Below are 19960 nucleotides of genomic sequence, written 5' to 3' on the forward strand. Positions count from 1 at the left end.
GGGCAGCTTGCATGTCTGGAAAGGCACCATCAATGCAGAAAAATATATTCAGGTTCTAGAACAACATATGCTCCCATCCAGACGTCATCTCTTTCAGGGAACACCCTGCATTTTTCAACAAGATAATGCCAGACCACATTCTGCATCAATCACAACATCATGGCTGCGTAGGAGAAGGATCCGGGTACTGAAATGGCCAGTCTACAGTCCAGATCTTTCACCTATAGAGAACATTTGGCGCATCATAAAGAGGAAGGTGCAACAAAGAAGGCCCAAGACGATTTAACAGTTAGACAAGAATGGGAGAGCATTCCTATTTCTAAACTTGAGAAACTGGTCTCCTCGGTCCCCAGACATCTGTTGAGTGTTGTAAGAAGAAGGGGAGATGCCACACAGTGGTGAAAATTGCCTTGTCCCAACTTTTTGGGGATTTGTTGACACCATGAAATTCTGATTCAACATATTTTTCCCTTAAAATGGTACATTTTCTCAGTTTAAACTTTTGTTCCGTGATTTATGTTCTATTCTGAATAAAATATTAGAAGTTGGCACATCCACATCATTGCATTCAGTTTTTATTCATGATTTGCATAGTGTCCCAACTTTTTTGGAATCCGAGTTGTATTTATACATCTTAATTAGAGTTGAGCGAGCCCGAACTTTAGGTTTTTCGGCACCCGGACCCGAACCCGAACATTTACGTAAAAGTTCGGGTTCGGGTTCGGTGTTCGGCGCTTTTTGAAAGGCTGCACAGCAGCCAATCAACAAGCGTCATACTACTTGCCCCAAAAGGCCATCACAGCCATGCCTACTATTGGCATGGCTGTGATTGGCCAACTGCAGCATGTGACCCAGCCTCTATTTAAGCTGGAGTCACGTAGCGCCGCCCGTCACTCTGCTCGGATTAGTGTAGGGATAGGCTGCAGCTGCTGTGAGGGAGAGATCATGGAGAAATCTTATGAAGAACTGCTTCTTTACTCAGCGATCTACAGCAAATGTTTTTTGTGGGTGCAGTGCATAAATTTTTTAAGCCTGCCCTGAGCCAACTACTACTGAAAACAAACTTTTTTTCCTTTAGTTAGTCAATACATAATTGGCAGCCATTTTATGCAACAATAGTACACCACTATATCTGCATGTCTGCAAGTCCAGAAATACTGCTTTGAGACACTGGGGTTAAAAAAAACACCTTTTTTTCATATAGTGCACATCTAGGATTAGACGTGCATAAGTGAGTGTCACATTTAGGCCAGAAATACGGCTTTTTGGCTACTGGGGTTATAAAAACCCTCTGATATACTGCACATCTGGGATTAGACATGCATAAGTGAGTGTCACATTTAGGCCACAAATACGGCTTTTTGCTTACTGGGGTTAAAAAACCCTCTGATATACTGCACATCTGGGATTAGATGTGCATAAGTTACTGTGAAATTTAGGCCACAAATACCGCTGTCATATAGAGTTAAAAAAAAAAAAGAGTGCAATACCCTACATCAGGGTTTTTATTGGCGGTTAATTATTTTTAACAGACTTAACCACTTTTTACTTTGCTTGGTGAATGCTAACTATGAGGCAAACATCTAATAAGGGATGTGGTCGTGGTGGTGGTGGTGTTAGTGGAGCCTCTGGTGCAGGGAGAGGACGTGGCCGTTCTGCCACAGCTACACGTCCTACTGAACCTACTACCTCAGGTCCCAGTAGCCGCCAGAATCTACAGCGATATTTGGTCGGGCCTAATGCCGTTCTAAGGATGGTAAGGCCTGAGCAAGTACAGGCACTAGTCAATTGGGTGGCCAACAGTGGATCCAGCACGTTCACATTATCTCCCACCCAGTCTTCTGCAGAAAGCACACAGGTCGCGCCTGAAACCCATGCCCATCAGTCTGTCACATCACCCCTGTGCATATCGGGGAACCTGTCTGAGCCTCAAGTCATGCAGCAGTCTCTTATTCTGTTTGAAGACTCTGCTGGCAGGGTTTCCCAAGGGCATCCACCTAGCCCTTCCCCAGGGGTAGAAGGCATAGAATGCACTGACGCACAACCACTTTTGTGTTTCCTGATGAGGACATGGGAATACCACCTCAGCATGTCTCTGATGATGACGAAACTGCCAACTGCTGCATCTTTCTGCAGTGTGCAGACCGAAAAGGAGGTCAGGGAGGAAGATTGGGTGGAAGACGATGCAGGGGACGATGAGGTCCTAGACCCCACATGGAATGAAGGTCGTGCCACTGAATTTCAGAGTTCGGAGGAAGAGGCAGTGGTGAGACCGAGCCAACAGCGTAGCAAAAGAGGGAGCAGGGTGCAAAAGCAGAGCAGCCGTGGCCAAAACAGTTCGCTGCTATTGGCCACCGTCACCAGGGACCGAGCACACCAAAGGCAGCTTCAAGGAGTTCCCTGGCATGGCACTTCTTCATACAATGTGCTGACGACAAGACCCGAGTGGTTTGCACACTGTGCCATCAGAGCCTGAAGCGAGGCATTAACGTTCTGAACCTTAGCACAACCTGCATGACCAGGCATCTACATGTGAGACACGGGCTGCAGTGGAGTAAGCACCTTCAAAACCAAAAAAGGGATCAGGCCCCTCCTGCTCCCTCTTCTGCTGCTGCCTCGGCCTCTTCCTCCGCCTCTGGAGGAACGTTGGCACCTGCCGCCCAGCAAACAGAGGATGTGCCACCAACAACACCACCTCCGTCACCAAGCATCTCCACCATGTCACACGGAAGTATTCAGCTCTCCATCTCACAAACCTTTGAGAGAAAGCGTAAATTCCCACCTAGCCACCCTCGATCCCTGGCCCTGAATGCCAGCATTTCTAAACTGCTGGCCTTTGAAATGCTGTCATCCAGGCTGGTGGAGACGGACAGCTTCAAACAGCTCATGTCGCTTGCTGTCCCACAGTACGTCGTTCCCAGCCGCCACTACTTCTCCAGGAGAGCCGTGCCCTCCCTGCACAACCAAGTATCGAATAAAAACAAGTGGGCACAGCGCAACGCCATCTGTGGCAAGGTCCACCTAACCACAGATACGTGGATCAGTAACCACGGCCAGGGACGCTATATCTCCCTACCAGCACACTGGGCAAATGTAGTGGCGGCTGGGCCGCAGGCAGAGAGCTGTTTGGCGCACGTCCTTCCGCCGCCAAGGATCGCAGGGCATCATTCTTTGCCTCCTGTTGCCTCCTCTTCCTATTCGGCTTCCTCCTCCTCTTCTACCACCTCCTCATCTGGTCAGCGACAGACCTTCACCACCAACTTCAGCACAGCCAGGGGTAAACGTCAGCAGGCGTTCTGAAACGGATGTGTTTGGGGGACAGGCCCCACACCACGCAGGAGTTGTGGCGGGGTATAGAACAACAGACCGACGAGTGGTTGCTGCCAGTGAGCCTCAAGCCCGGCTTGGTGGTGTGCGATAATGGGCGAAATCTCGTTGCAGCTCTGGGACTAGCCGGTTTGACGCACATCCCTTGCCTGGTGCATGTGCTGAATTTGGTGGTGCAGAAATTCATTCACAACTACCCTGACATGTCAGAGCTGCTGCATAAAGTGTGGGCCATCTGTGCCCGCCTCCGGCGTTCTCATCCTGCCGCTGCTCGCCTGTCTGCGCTACAGCGTAACTTCGGCCTTCCCGCTCACCGCCTCATATGTGACGTGCCCAACAGGTGGAACTCCACCTTGCACATTCTGGAGAGACTGTGCGAGCAGCAGCAGGCCATAGTGGAATTACAGCTGCAGCACGCACGGGTGAGTCGCACTGCGGAACAGCACCACTTCACCACCAATGACTGGGCCTCCATGCGAGACCTGTGTGCCCTGTTGCGCTGTTTCGAGTACTCCACCAACATGGCCAGTGGCGATGATGCCGTTATCAGCGTTACAATACCACTTCTATGTCTCCTTGAGAAATCACTTAGGGCGATGATGGAAGAGGATGTGGCCCAGGAAGAGGGGGAGGAAGAGGGGTCATCTCTAACACTTTCAGGCCAGTCTTTTAGAAGTGGCTCAGAAAGAGGATTTTTGCAGTAGCAAGGCGAGGTACAAATTTGGCCAGCCAGGGCCCACTACTGGAGGACGAGGAAGATGAGGATGGGGATGAAGCATGTTCACAGCGGGGCGGAATCCAACGCCGCTCAGGCCCATCACTGGTGCGTGGCTGGGGGGATACGGAGGACCCAGACGATACGCCTCCCACAGAGGACAGCTTGTCCTTACCTCTGGGCAGCCTGGCACACATGAGTGACTACATGCTGCAGTGCCTGCGCAACGACAGCAGAGTTGCCCACATTTTAACGTGTGCTGACTACTGGGTGGCCACCCTGCTGGATCCCCGTTACAAAGACAATGTGCCGTCCTTAATTCCCTCACTGGAGCGTGATCGGAAGATGCGCGACTACAGGCGCACGCTGGTAGACGCGCTCCTGAGCGCATTCCCGACTGATGCCGGGGGACAAGTGGAAGCACAAGGCGAAGGCAGGGGAGGAGGAAGAGGTCGCCAACGCAGCTGTGTCAGCGCCAGCACCTCAGAAGGCAGGGTTAGCATGGCCGACATGTGGAAAAGCTTTGTCACCTCGCCGCAACAACCGGCCCCAACTGCTGATATGGAGCGTGTTAGCAGGAGGCAGCATTTGAACAACATGGTGGAACAGTACCTGTGCACACGACTACACGTACTGACTGATGGTTCTGCCCCATTCAACTTCTGGGTCTCCAAATTGTCCACATAGCCAGAGCTTGCCCTGTATGCCTTGGAGGTGCTGGCCTGCCCTGCAGCCAGTGTACTCTCTGAACGTGTATTTAGCACGGCAGGAGGCGTCATTACAGACAGACGCAGCCGCCTGTCCACAGCCAACGTGGACAAGCTCACGTTCATTAAACTGAACCAGGCCTGGATCCCACAAGACTTGTCTGTACCTTGTGCAGAATAGACAGTTCTAACAGCCTCAACCATCCATCCTACTCAAGTGCACTTATTCCTTTTTTTTTCTTTTTTTTATATGTCCCAATATTTTGGGGGATACCCCTATGTAAAAATGCTAAATAACACACATCTGGGTTGGCTACCTATTCCTCCTTCGCCGCCGCTTCCACCTAGACCACCACGTGAGCCTACACGGCCACATCCACCCATTCACCGCCTCCTCAACCTCTTCCTCCTACATCATTCCTAATTTTAATTTTTTTAAGATCTTTTATGTTTTTTTAATTCATTTCCGTATCCACATTTATTTGCAGAGCATTTGCCATGCTCTTAAGCACATTTTGCTGCCTTTTGCAGCCCTCTAGCTCTTTCCAGGGCTATTTTAGAGACATTTTAGTGGCCAAAAGTTCGGGGTCAAGTTCGGGTCCCGAACCCGAACTTTTTTTTCAAGTTCGGCCGAACCTGCCGAACCCAAACATCCAGGTGTCCGCTCAACTCTAATATTAATTAGATCTCCCCTCAGTCGTCATTTTTTTAAAGTGAATAACCCTAATTTTGATAATCTTTCAGGGTTCTGTAGTTGCCCCATTCCAGTTATTACTTTAGTTGCCCTCCTCTGGACCCTCTCCAGCTTTGCTATGTCTGCCTTGTTTATAGGAGCCCAGAACTGTACACAGTACTCCATGTGCGGTCTGACTAGTGATTTGTAAAGAGGTAGGACTATGTTCTTATCACGGGCATCTATGCCCCTTTTGATGCAACCCATTATCTTATTGGCCTTGGCAGCAGCTGCCTGACACTGGTTTTTGCAGCTTAGTTTGCTGTTTATTAAAATTCCTAGATCCTTTTCCATGTCAGTGTTACCGAGTGTTTTACCATTTAGTATGTACGGGTGACTTGCATTATTCCTTCCCATGTGCATAACTTTACATTTGTCAGTATTAAACCTCATCTGCCACTTATCTGCCCAAGCCTCCAATCTATCCAGATCCCTCTGTAGTAGTATACTGTCCTCTTCAGTGTTAATTACTTTACACAGTTTAGTGTCATCTGCAAAAATTGATACCTTTACTATGCAAGCCTTCTACAAGATAATTAATAAATATATTGAAGAGAATAGGGCCCAATACTGACCCCTGAGGTACCCCACTAGTGACAGTGAACCAATCTGAGTGTTTACCGTTAATAACCACCCTCTGTTTTCTATCATTGAGCCAGTTACTAACCCATAAAAGACGTTTTCTCCCAGTCCGAGCATTCTCATTTTATATACTAACCTTTTATGCGGTACAGTGTCAAATGCTTTGGAGAAGTCCAGATATACGACATCCATTGATTCGCCGCTGTCAAGTCTAGAACTTACCTCCTCATAGAATTAAAAAAAGAAACCCCCAAGAAGTGACCCCATTTTAGAAACACCCCTCACAGAATTTACCAAGGGGTGTAGTGAGCATTTTGACCCCACAGGTGAATTGCAAAAATTATTTCGTAGCAGATGGTGCAAATTGAAAATTGAAATTTTTCCACAGAAATGTAATTTCAGCGCCCAATATGTTGTGCCCACCATATGTTAGTGTGAAAAGCAAACCCTCTTATTATTATTATGCTGTGCTTCCTAGTTTTATCAACACCCTACATATGGCCCTTATCCTTTGCCTGGACATAGTGCAGGGCCCAGGAGTAAAAGGGTACCATACGCATTTAAGGCCCAATGTGGTGATCTACGCATCTTGTGCTGATAATTGTAGAGGTTCTGAGGTGAAATAATAAATGGAACAACTCAGAAGTGACTCCATTTTGGAAACTCCGCTAATCAAGAGTGAAATGGGCATTTTGACTCAACAGGTATTTTGCACATATTAATGTGCAGCAGGCCCTACAAAGTGAAAATTACAAGTTTTCTACAGATATGGCATTTCATCAGCTCTGTGAGTTCTACTTAGGTACTAAAAAAAATTAAAAAAAATAACCATATTTTTGCATCACCATTTTCTGAAAGCCATATTTCGATTTTTTATTTTTCTGGTGATGGTATTGTGTGAGCGCTTGTTTTTTGTGGGGTGAGGTGGTGTTTTCATTGGTACCGTTTTGGAGTACCTACAACTTTTTTATCTCTTGATATTATAATTTTAGGGAGATGAGGTGACCAAAAAAAGTCTGTTCTGGCATAATTTTTATTTATTTATTTTTTACGGCATTCAGTTCTAGTATAGATGAATAGTAGGTTTATCCTATGCAGCAGTGGTCCTCAATTGGCGGAGCGCAGGCCAAATCCAGATTGGGCAAGCCAGCTTTCTGGCATGAGTTTAAGGGTCTGAGATCTTAATTACTTTTGGGGTATGGTCTGGACTCATTTAATCAATTTAGGGGGCCAGGTCTGGTTTTATAAATTTATACATTTACATAACGTTAACAATACGTCATCTTTAATGTTGTTGTTTGGCTTGGACCTTCACCTGACCACAGGTGTCTCCTAGGTAGCTAAAACTATGCTAAACCTACTTGAGTGTCCCTACTCCACACAACCTGTCTCTCTTATTCTACTCCCTGCTGCAGTAGAGTATAAATCCATACAATCCTAGAGATAGGTCCACCAGCATTTAACAGTACATAAGCCAAACCTTCCTAACAAGAATTGTACGAAAAATATGAAAAGTATGATGAACAACTATGATCCACATAGGAGATGGAAGGGGGGAGCTAGGGGAAGTGGGGAGCATAACAATGTTGGACTGTTTGATAGCACAGTTATTTTTTAGTTTTCTTTATAAAAAAAATTAAAAAGATTAATAACTATTACGTGAACTGAAACTACAAATAAAATAGTCTTGGAATCAGAAACTGCTTTGTTGAAATACAGTATATAAATTTTACTGGATGGCTGAAAACAGAAGGTATAATATGGCCATATATGGTGCTCGATTATGTATATTTGTGTATTGTACTCACTGAGCCCTTTCACACTTGTGGTTTTAAGCACTGAAAACTGGGGATTAACCAACTGTTCAGATGAATTGCAAATAACCCAAAATGGGTCACTCCAATCAGCATCACATTTTACGCATGCAAGAGGCCTTTACATTTTTATAAAACAGTAAAGATCTTCCAGCTTTATTTCTGAAGGAAATGTGCCATCTACTGGTATAAAAGATAACAGGAACAAAAGAAAAGAGACCAGTTATTCTAGGTTGCTTACAGTAGAGATCCCCAACTTTCCATGCAGAGAATTCAAAAATAGAGAGAAATTTTAAATGTGGAGAAAAAAACATGAAATTGCAAACAATTGCCGATATAAATTTCAGTGTGAAATTTAACACTAGTGTATTCCATGGCAAGCCACACTGCAGGGACTTGTGAGCCACATATGGCTCCAGAGCCACTGGTGAGGGACCACTGGCTTACAGTATTTAACAAATGTACAGTATTCAATAAAAACATAGAAAGTAATGATCATTTAAGTAAGTACAATGCATAAATGGTCCTGTAAACATGAAAGCAATAATGATTGTTACTGAATCGGAAATCTTTAGGAATCAGTCTGTAACCTTCTTTGGCCCAAGTGCAGTTAGGGAAGAGTCACTAAAACAGTTAAAGAAGTTTTCCAGGACTCAGGACAGGCCATCTGTATCAGACTGACAGGAGTCTGACTTCAGGAACCTCCAATCAGTGGGTTGCACAGCTCCACACACTGAGTTCTGGTCATGTCTGGTTAATGCAGCTGTCTCCCCATTAACTTCTATGGCACTGAGCTGCAGTAACCACACACAGCCACTTATGTGTATGGATCTGTGTCTGTTACAGGCAGCAAGTGTGGACCCATTGTGTCAACCAACTGGTTTGACTTTGGGCCAGTCCCCTGGTTTTCATCCTTTAAAGGGTCTGTCTGCTTTTTTTATATTGATGACCTATCCTCAGGATAGGTCATCAATATCAGATCGGCGGGGGGCTGACTCCCGACACCCCCCGACGATCATCTGTTTGAGGAGAATGCAGCGCTCGTATGAAAGCTGCCTTCTCTTCACTGTTTACCTGCTCGCCATCGCAACGGCAGCAGCGAGCGGTGTAATTACAACTCCACCGTCCCCATTCACTTCAAAGAGACGGTTTCTTCCTATTCATTTGAAAAGGAAGGAGCCGTCCCATTGAAGTTAATGAGATGGTGGCGTTGTAGTTACACCTGCTCGCCGGTGCAGTCAATACAGGGAGCAGGTAAAAAGTGAAGAGAAGCCAGCGCTCTTCCAGCTCTTTTACAGGCTCTATCAAGCTAGAGCAATTGCTGAGGCAAAGAATGAAAGAAACAGCACAGATTATGTAGCCCTGGCTAATGAGCAATTGGAAAGAGCCTGGCAGCAGCTCACAGAGCAAGAGAAGGTTAACCCTTGCAGTACTGCAACTGAGGAGATATACAATGTACAACAGCCCTAATTCACACAAGAAAGCGACGGACATGAATCACCATTGTAACAGTACCCCCACCTCCCCAGCGCTCACCACCTCCCCAGCGCTCAGACCCTCTCTTTTTTGTCTTTTTTGGTCTGGATACTTGCAGAAGGACAGGGGCATCAAAATTCTCCAAATGCTCCCAAGATCTCTCCTCTGGTCCAAAACCCTCCGAAGTAATAGGAGAAACAGCAGGAGAAGGAAATAAGGAATACTGGTTGTGAATGAGTGGCTCAGCAACTGTCTTCATGGGAACAGGGGACTGTAATAGAGAAAAAGAAGTTTCAAGCCAAATCTGAAAAAATAAAAAATAAAAAATAAAATTACTAGCAGTAGAGACAGGTGTGCCAGTACTTCAGAAAGGAAAGATTCAAGAAAATGAACTTTAATTTGGGCACTTAAACGGACTGTATTCACTGGCACAATATTGGTCGGAGGAACAGATTTTTGGATAACCTCTCTCTCAAGGTTTCTGTACTGGCTCATCAAGGCCCGCCGAGCCACAGTCTGACTTGCTGACTTTAAATGCAGCTATTACCTCCTCTCGTGGTAATAACTCCTCTCATGATAACTGTCTATAAATCCGCCCAGGAAGCTGGCTGCCGTGCACATAGGACAGTGGCAGCCATAAACCGTCATTGTAACAGTGCCTTTGTCATCTGACGTTTCTAAAGGCCCTTTTAGATCAGATTAGCAGAAATGAACAATTGTACCAATACACATTCTCGATAACTCGGCGATCCAGATATCCCTTTCTCTCTGACCACAGAAACTCCAAGCCGCTGAAGAAGGTCCCTATGGAACGAAACGGCCAGCACATATATTGATAGTGGTTACGCAGCATTTAATTTCCTATAAACTGGATCATGAACCTTATTGTGAAAATCACTAAATAAAATTACCTTTAAATTGTAAAAAATATTCTGTGTGCCACATATTTATACTATTGTTGGATTACCGTCGGGTCTTTGCTGGCATCGGGAAGAGTAAAACAGTGTGCGGTACTCCATTCTCTAATATACATTCTCGATAACTGTGAAATGTGAATGTGCTGCCAATATCCCAATGAACAAGCACCCAAACTTGTCATTTGTTGGCAGCAGATTGTCTTGCTGCCGGCAAATATCTGTAGGGTAACAAGCGATCACAGTAGCCATCACTCATTCCCACACAGTGGTGATGATTGTAGACTTTAAATGCAGCAATTAATGGAAATGTTAGGTTTGTTCCTGGTAACTCCCTGTGAATTGGCCCATATAAATGCAGTTTAAAGCATACCTTAGTTATCAAAGTTTGCATAATGGTCTTTTTTTGGCTTCCCCATTGTCTTTTCTGGCCTATTTATTCCCCTCTTCAGTTGCACAGCTAGGTGCATTTCTCTCAGAAGCAGGGGACGTCTCCCTCGCGTGATCTTCAGAAGCAGTTCTTCATCAGGCTCAGGATCTCAGCTAGCTCTGACACGTCTCCACTTCCACTCTGCCGTTTTGTGTCTCTGTTACTAGGGACGGATCTTGCCTGACAACAGGTGGATGCAGGCATATTTTTTAAATGAAGTGATTTAGAAATTTTCTATTTACTGTATTTTTTGTCCTATAACATACTTTTTTCCAAAGTGGGCGGTAAATCTCAGTGCGTCGTATGGGGAGAATACTAATTAGCACTCATTAGTACTAGTGATGGACGAATATCGGCTGGGACGATTCACGAATGCGATCAAATTATCGCGAACCGCAAGTTCGTGGTGGGCACCATTCCCTTTAATGGCAGGTGAACCCGAAAATCCTTCAGGTCATATTTGCAGCCACCAAATACTTACTAGAAGTGCACAAATCGTCCCACAACATGGACAGTGACATACCAGAGGAGGATCAATGGCAAAAAATGTATTTTAATCAGGGGCCATTTTTATGCGTCTTAAAGGGAAACTCTCAAAAATGTGCCCTGCTGGAGCCTAGAGAATTTTCATTTTAGGCCACGAGAGTACAGGCCCCAAATATTATGCATTGATCGTACAAAAAAATCAAGTGATTATGTGGCTGGAGGTATATTAGACAGTCATTGTATATCAATTTTACTGCAGGCCAGTGGAGTACAGGCCCCAAACATTAGGCATTCACCGGACAGAAAACATCAAGTGATTATGTGGCTGGAGGTATATTAGACAGTCATTGTATATCAATTTTACTGCAGGCCAGTGGAGTACAGGCCCCAAACATTAGGCATTCACCGGACAGAAAACATCAAGTGATTATGTGGCTGGAGGTATATTAGACGGCCATTGGATATCAATTTTACTGCAGGCCAGTACCAATACATGTCAAATACATTTGTTTAAAAGAACTAAAAATATAAAATTGGATTAAAAACATGGCTAACGAAATCCCCCCTCTTGAAAAAAATAATAATGGTAATAGGTAAAATTCAATTAAACGTGGTCGTCACAGGTGTTGAATTCCTCCGAGATCCATGCCGCATTCATTTTTAGAAATTGTGATCTAGGCGAGTGCGCTTATCTGTCACGATCACCCCTGCTGTGCTGAACGTCCTTTCGGACAGGACACTGGACGAGGGGCAAGCCAAGAGTTCCATGGCAAATTGTGCCAGGTCTGGCCATAGGTCAAGCCTGCACACCCAGTAGTCAAGGGGCTCCTCGCTTCTCAGAGCCTCCACATCTGCCGTTAACCCGATGTAGTCGGACAGCTGTCGGTCTAGGCGTTACCTGAGGCTGGATCCGGAGGGCGGCTGTCAATGGGTTGGTTGCAAGAATGATCTCATATCCGAAGTGACCAACGCATCTTCAAACCGCCCTCTTCTTGCATGCACGGTAGGATAGGTACCCGCAACGGTTTCTCTGTGGGTGGAAATTCCTCTGCCAGCGCCCGCAACAGCAGAATGCAGCATCTCTCGAAGCAAGGCCTGGAAATGCTGCATTCTGACAGCCCTCTGTGATGCTGGTAACATGTCTGCAAATTTGTGTTTGAACTGCGGGTCTAAGTACGTTGCCACCCAGTACTGGTCCTTGCCCTTTATGCTTTTTATAAGGGGGTCCCTCTTCAAACACTGGAGCATGAAGGCCCCCATTTGCCCTAACTTGGAAGCAGTGGAGCAGCCTGGCTCCTGCTCATCGCCTGCTCTTCTTGCTCCTCCTCCTCCCCAAGGCACCATTCTCCTCTGACTCCTCTTCAGACTCCTGCTGACTTGTCTCAGATGGAGTAGCCCCCTCCTGGGAATTCATTCAGCATTGCGACTTCCTCATCTTCCAGCTCCTGCTCCTCGACGGCTTGATTAATGACACGACGCAATGCACGCGCCAAAAAGAAGGCGTAAGGTACGATGTCACTGATGGCGCACTGACCAGTTTGGTGACCTCATCAAATGGCCTCAGAAGTCTGCATGTGTCGCGCATTAGCAGCCACTGGCGTGGTTAAAAGAAACCAAGCTCCCCAAAACCTGTCCTGCCGCAGAGTTCGTACAGGTAGTCGTTAACAGCACGTTTCTGCTGGAGCAGCCTATCAAGCATATACAAGGTGGAGTTCCAGCGGTCGAGCAGTCACAAATCAGACGTCTGACGGGCAAGTGGGGTCGCCGCTGAACGTCAGCAAGGCGAGCCATGGCCGTGTAAAAATTTCTAATATGGCCAGAGATTTTCCTGACCTGCCACAAGACGTCCTGGATCCCGGGGTATTTGGCAACTAATCGCTGCACGACTAAGTTCAGGACTTGTGCCATGCATGCCCCGTTTCAGCACGCTCAGCAGATTGGCACCGTTGTCGCACACCACTTTACCAACTTTCAAATTGAGCAGGGTTAGCCACTGATCAGCCTGTGACTGCAGAGCTGAAAGGAGTGCAGGACCAGTGTGGCTCTTGGCTTCCAGGCACAACAGCCACAGCACAGCATGGCAACGTCTCACCTGGCACGTCGAATAGGTTCTGGGGAGCTGGGGGGGGTGCAGTGGAAGAGGCAGTAGCAGTGGAAAAGGAGTCCACCAGTTTTTATGGCAGTAGTTGGTGGGCTAGCAGCTCCGACAAGCCGGGGGTCAGCAGTTGGGCAAGAGGGTTATCCGGCGTCATCAACTTTTTACGTTTAAACATTTGGGCCACAGAAGCCTGCCTTTTGCCAGATGAACGCGATGACAGCACGGTGGAAGTTGGAGTGGAGGATAAATGGGAGGGGAGAGGAGAAGGAGAAGAGGCAGGACATGGAGCGCCGGGAGTGTGGCTTTGTGGGTTCTGACGGTGTTGCTCCCACTGGGCTCGGTGATGGGAGGCCAGGTGCCCTCTTAAGGCGGTCGTCCCTAGGTGAGTGTTGGGCTTACCGCGACTTATGCATTGACAGCACAGGCTGCAGATGGCAACACTATTGTCAGCAGCTGACACGTTAAAGAAAGCCCACACTGCGGAGCCATGTCCCAGCGTCCTGGGAGCGCAAGATGTGGCCGTGCATGGTGGATGGCTAGCTCCAGATACATTTGCAGTCTGCTTTTTGCCTCTAGTGCACTGCAAGTTCTGCCTGCTTCTCGACCTTCTCCTCCCTATCTGCTGCTCCGTCTCTCCCTCTGAACTCTCCTCCTCTTCCTCTCTTGTGGGCACACACATGATGTCCATCGACACATCATCATCGTCACCTTCACCACCACTGACATTAGAGATCTTGGAGTAGGCAGCAACAGCGGGGATCACCCTCCTTGGGCTGATCTGGGTACTGTCGTCAGACCGCTGGGTGGCGACTGTTGCTACCTCCTCTTACTCATCTGATGCCAAGAATGGCTGCGCATCTGTATGGTCTGGGAATGGATGGGAAAATAATTCCTCTGACTCGAGTTGAGGGGCTATGGTGGTGGTGGTGGTGGTAATGTCTTTGGGGGTGCACACAGCAGAGAGTGAGGAGGGTGCTGATACAGAGGATGAGGAGGGTAGAGAAGCGGAAGGCTGAGTGAGCCACTCAACCAACTCAGGTGCATCCTTTGACGTAATCTCATGCCCCTTCTCCAACTTCCCACTTAGGCTCCGGCCTGGTGCACCTGCCTGACCCCTACCACCCCTGTGTTATGGCCTGCCTCTTCCTCTGCCTGTCATTTTCAAAATGACCCTGTGACAAAGTCCCTATAGAATAGCAGTATTTGCTGGAAGCAGGTATACCAAACCCCTTAATGAGTTTTTTTGGGGCAACAGGTATATCACACCAGTTGCAATTAGTTGTTCCAATAGCGTTTGTCCCTCTGTATAACTGTGGTATCGCTGCAGAACAGCACACAACTGCTGCACAATACAAATGCACCATATATAAATTATATTATAGGTATATCACACCCATGCCTCAATCAGTTTTTTTGGGGGGCAACTGGTATATCACACCAGTTGCAATTAGTTGTTCCAATAGCGTTTGTCCCTCTGTATAGCTGCATTATCTCAGCAAACCCGCAGACAACTGCTGCACAATACAAATGCACTATATAGAAATTATATTATAGGTATATCACACCCCTGCCTCAATCAGTTTTTTGGGGGCAACTGGTATATCACACCAGTTGCAATTAGTTATTCCAATAGTGTTTGTCTCTTTGTATAGCTGCAGTATCGCAGCAGAACCGAACACAAATGCTGCACTATACAAATGCACTATAATATACTTTCTATGTTAGAAAGTATAAGTATATCACACCCCTCAGTATGTCACACCTATCGATAACACACCTATACCAGTCCTTAAAAGGACTTTTGTGGCCCTATTAGCTAGCGTTTGGTGTCCCTGCTCTGCACAGCAACCTCTCCCTACACTGGCAAAAGACTGAATGTAAAATGGCGGCCAGATCGGGTTTATTTACAGGGTAGGGGGTGTGTCCATGTACTGAAATGTCTCAATTGGCTGTCCTGTCCCACCTGATGAATGTGTCATCGGTCAAAGTTCGGCGCAATGCAAAAGAATATGGCGCACCGTAAGGCCATCTCTAATTGGTACCACTGAATCGGGAAGTGGTGAACTGCTTCCTGGTCCTTTGCCTCTTCCTGTACTGTGGCACAGCACTCTGTGACCTCATGCTGTGCGCGTCGGGTCACAGCACAGCGCGCGGCAGAAAGAGGAAGAAAACTGGATCCTAGAAGCGGCGGCGTCCGGAGGAGGAGAGGTAAGATGATTTTTATTTTATTTTTTTATTTGCTCTGAGGCATGGGGTTCTCATATGAGGTCTGAATAGGGGGGTATTATTTATAATGGGGATCTTATCTGAGGTCTGATTGGGAGTCATTCACATTGGGGTCTGAGCTGAGGTCTTATTGGGGTCTTATTAACATTGGAGGTCTGATTGAGGGTCTTATGTACACTTGGGGTCTGGCTGGGGATGTGAGCTGAGGTCTGATTAATTGTTTAACTACCAGCGCCGTACATGTAGAGGCCCACGGCAATGATGCCGATCACAGTCATTACAGCCTTTAGATTCCATGTTCAAAAGTGATCACGGCATCTAAAGGGTAAAAAACGGATGTGTGCGCTTCCGGGTTAAGACCAGCATCCCCGTGCGGCAATTTTGGATGCCAGTCATTAATTCTAATAGGCTGGGTCTCTCTGAAGAGAACCAGCGTATTAGAGGTGCAGTTCCTATGTTGGCCAGCAGGTGGCAGGCCAACATGGGAAATCAGCAATTCATGTAATACTATACTCCCTATGGGAATTTAGAAATAGTCTATAAAAAACACAGTAGTAGATATTGTAGCCTCCTAGAGTGGCTACTAGGGATGAGCCAATCAACTTCAGATGAAACATCCAAAGTCGATTCGCATAAAACCTCGTTCTAATACTATACGGAACAGGAGCTCCGTACAGTATTAGAATGTATTGGCTCCGATGAGCCGAAGTTATTGCTTTGCGAAGTCTTGCGAGACTTCGCCCAATAACTTCATTAATACATTTTTACTGTAAAAAAACAGTTCCTGAACTCGGGTTTGGTTCTAAGATACCACTTGGAAACATAAAAACATTTTAAAAAATTATCTAAATCTAAAAAAAAAAAAATAATAATTTCAATCAACACCCCCTTTCCTTAGAATAAAAAAAAAATACATAAATAATAAAAATATAAACATCATGGGCATCACCGCGTCCAAAAACACCCATACTATTAAAATATAAAAATATTTTTCCAATACTGCGTATGGTGTAACGGAAAAATCAAAATGGCCAAATCGCCATTTTTCATCGCTTCTTACTCCAAAACATGTAATAAAATGTTATCAAAAAGTTACACACTCTCTAAAATGGTATAATTTAAAACTACAGATCATCCTGCAAAAAAATGAGGACCCCAGTAGACATAACTATAAAAAAGTTGGGGGTCATAATATGGTGATGTAAAAAAAATGGTAAAATATGGTGATGTAAAAAAAAAAATGAAAAAAAATCTGTATTTAGTCAGGGACAAAACCTGTAAAACGGAGGCGGAATTGCGTTTTTCTCCATTTCCACCCCATTTGGAATTCCCCCCGCTACATTGTATGCAATATTAAATGGTGGCATTAGAAAGTACAAGAACGGAAAAATAAAAAAAGTTATGGATCCAGGAAGGCAGGGAAGAAAAAGGAAAACGCAACAATGGAAAAACCTGGTATCCATCCTAGAGTTAACATTGGGGGGTCTGATTGGTGGTCTGCTCTGAGGTCGAATGAAAAATATTTTTTTTCTTGTTCTCCTCTAAAATCTAGGTGTGTCTTATAAGGCGTAAAATACGGTACACCATTCTCTATTAAATGAAATTGTGTTAAAGTAGTGACTCTATAAAGGCATGAACATGAAAACATCTTTGTACAATGACCATTTGAATGCAAATTGTGAAAAGTTATGATTCGTTTTTTAAATCCCATTAGTAAATAATCTGCTTGATTGTAGAAGACAGTGGCATAGCGTGGGGGGGCCGTTGCCCCGGGTGCAAAATTGCAGGGGGCTACAGGCAGCAAGCACTTCAATGAGGGCCCTGGGAGTCTATGGCTCCTGTCCCCTCCGTCTTCCTCAAAGGCTTCAGGCTAGTGGCCTGAAGCTTATGAGGCAGTAGAGCGACGGTAGTAACTAGAATGGAGTTGCTCCTGGAAGGTATGATGTCAGGGGAAGAGGCAGATTCTTGTCATCCAGGGGGCAGGGCCTCAAGATTTGCAGGAGATTCTACAGAGCACGTTGTTGGAGAGAGGAGCAGAGGCTGCAGGTCGGTGTGTGGAGGAGAATATTGACTTATTTTTACTTGGGGGGCTTTTTGCATGGGCTGATAGGATGAGGAATAATCCTTGTACTGGAGACTGTATGTTAGAGGGGCTGAAGTCGGGGGGTGGGCGGGTTGTATATTACATGGGACTATATGCTGGAGGGGCTGAAGGCAGGATAGTAATGTATCTTACATGGGACTGTATGCTTGAGGAGCTGAAGGCAAGGGGAGTGATGTATTTTACATGGGACTGTATGCTGGATGGGCTGAAGGCAGGGAGAAGCTTCTATCTTACATGGCACTGTATGCTGGAGGGGCTGAAGGCAGGGGAGTGATGTATTTTACATGGGACTGTTTGCAAGAAGGGCTGAAGGCAGGGGGAGTGATGTATCTTACATGGGACTGTATGCTGGAGGGGCTGAAGGCAGGAGAGTGATGTATCTTACATGGGACTGAATGCTGGAGGGGCTGAAGGGGGCCATAATTATTACTATAATACAGAGGGTGCCATAATTATTACTATAATACTACAGAGGGGGGGCATTATAATATTAATAATAATAATAATACAGAGGGGGCAATAAAAATAATAATAATAATAATAATAATAATAATAATAATAATAATAATACAGAGGGGCCATTATACAGTCCTGATCAAAAGTTTAAGACCACTTGAAAAATGGCAAAAGATCATATTTAGCATGGCTGGATCTTAACAAGGTTCCAAGTAGAGCTTCAACATGCAACAAGAAGAAATGAGAGTGAGACAAAACATTTTTTGAGCATTCAATTATTTGAAAATAACGAATAAACTGAAACAGGCTGTTTTTCAGCTGATCCAAATTTTAGGACCACATGCCTTTAAAAGGCCAAATCTGTGCAAAGATGTGGATTCATTGTCATTTTCTGTCAGGTAGTCACACGTTGTGATGGCAAAGGCAAAGAAACTCCCTTTTTGAACGTGGTCGGGTTGTTGAACTGCATAAGCAGGGTCTCTCACAGCACGCCATCGCTGCTGAGGTTGGACGCAGTAAGAATTGGAATTTCTTAAATGATCCTGAGGGTTATGGAACAAAAAAAGTCAAGTGGAAGACCCCAAAAAATTTCATCAGCACAGAGCCGGAGGATCCAATTGGCTGTTTGTCAAGACACTGGACGATCCTCGACCCAAACTAAGGCCCCATAACCATCAGACGGCATCTGAGACTGAAGGGCTTCACAAACAAAAAACGTCTTCAAAGACCTCGTCTCCTTGAACGCCACAGAGCTGCTCGTTTGGACTTTGCAAGAGAGCACCAAACATGGGACATTTAAAGGTGGAAGAAAGTTTTATTCTCTGATGAGAAAAAATTTAACCTTGATGGTCCTGATGGTTTCCAACGTTACTGGCATGACAAGCAGACCCCATCTGAGATGTTTTCTACGCGCCACAGTGGAGGGAGCGCTATAATGGTCTGGGGTGCTTTTTCCTTCAGTGGAACAATGGAGCTTCAGGAAGTGCAGGGGCTGGCTATGTCCAGATGTTGCAGAGAGCATTCCTCATGACTGAGGGCCCTCGTCTGTGTGGTAACGACTGGGTTTTTCAACAGGACAACACTACAGTACACAATGCCCGCAGGACAAGGGACTTCTTCCAGGAGAATAACATCACTGTTTTGGCCCATCCTGCGTGTTCCCCTGATCTATATCCAATTGAGAACCTTTGGGGATGGATGGCAAGGGGAGTTTACAAAAATGGACAACAGTTCCAGACAGTAGATGGCCTTCGTGCGGCCGTCTTCACCACTTAGAGAAATGTTCCCACTCACCTCATGGAAACGCTTGCATCAAGCATGCCGAAACGAATTTTTGAAGTGATAAACAATAATGGCAGAGCTACTCATTACTGAGTTCATGTTTGGAAGTTGGATTTCTGTTTTGTGGGGGTTTCTTTTTTTTTTTTGGAGGTGTGGTCCTAAACTTTTGATCAGCTGAAAAACAGCCTGTTTCAGTTTATTCGTTGTTTTCATTAAATTGAATGCTCAAAAAATGTTTTGTCTCACTCCCATTTCTTCTTGTTGCATGTTGAAGCTCTACTTGGAACCTTGTTAAAATCCAGCCATGCTAAATATGATTTTTTGCTATTTTTCAAGTGGTCTTAAACTTTTGATCAGGACTGTATATTATAATTATACAGAGGGCATTATACTTATGGGCACTACGGGGGGAGGGGAGGTCTGTTATCTGAGGATGATAATAAAGTGAGGTATCTAAAAAAAATTCTGTGAAACTCTACAGAGACTAGACGTGGCTGAAAGAAGGTATTATGATGGTCCTATCTCCGTATGAAGATGCTGAGGAAAGTCTACATCACAGGAGAGGTCACTGGATGTAAGAGGTATGGTGCTGTATTCTGTATATTTTATAG

General features: G+C 45.6%; 1 long non-coding RNA gene across 1 annotated transcript; it reads right to left on the reverse strand.

Moving 5' to 3' along the window:
* Positions 1-913: 913 nt before the first annotated feature.
* LOC120996944 lies at positions 914-19960 on the reverse strand. The gene is made up of 3 exons (XR_005777993.1): positions 19829-19960; positions 7498-7501; positions 914-929 (listed from the first exon to the last, which is right to left on the reverse strand). It is a non-coding gene; the product is annotated as an uncharacterized LOC120996944 (long non-coding RNA).

The sequence above is a fragment of the Bufo bufo genome, chromosome 4 (assembly GCF_905171765.1).
Source record: "Bufo bufo chromosome 4, aBufBuf1.1, whole genome shotgun sequence".
NCBI lineage: Eukaryota > Metazoa > Chordata > Amphibia > Anura > Bufonidae > Bufo > Bufo bufo.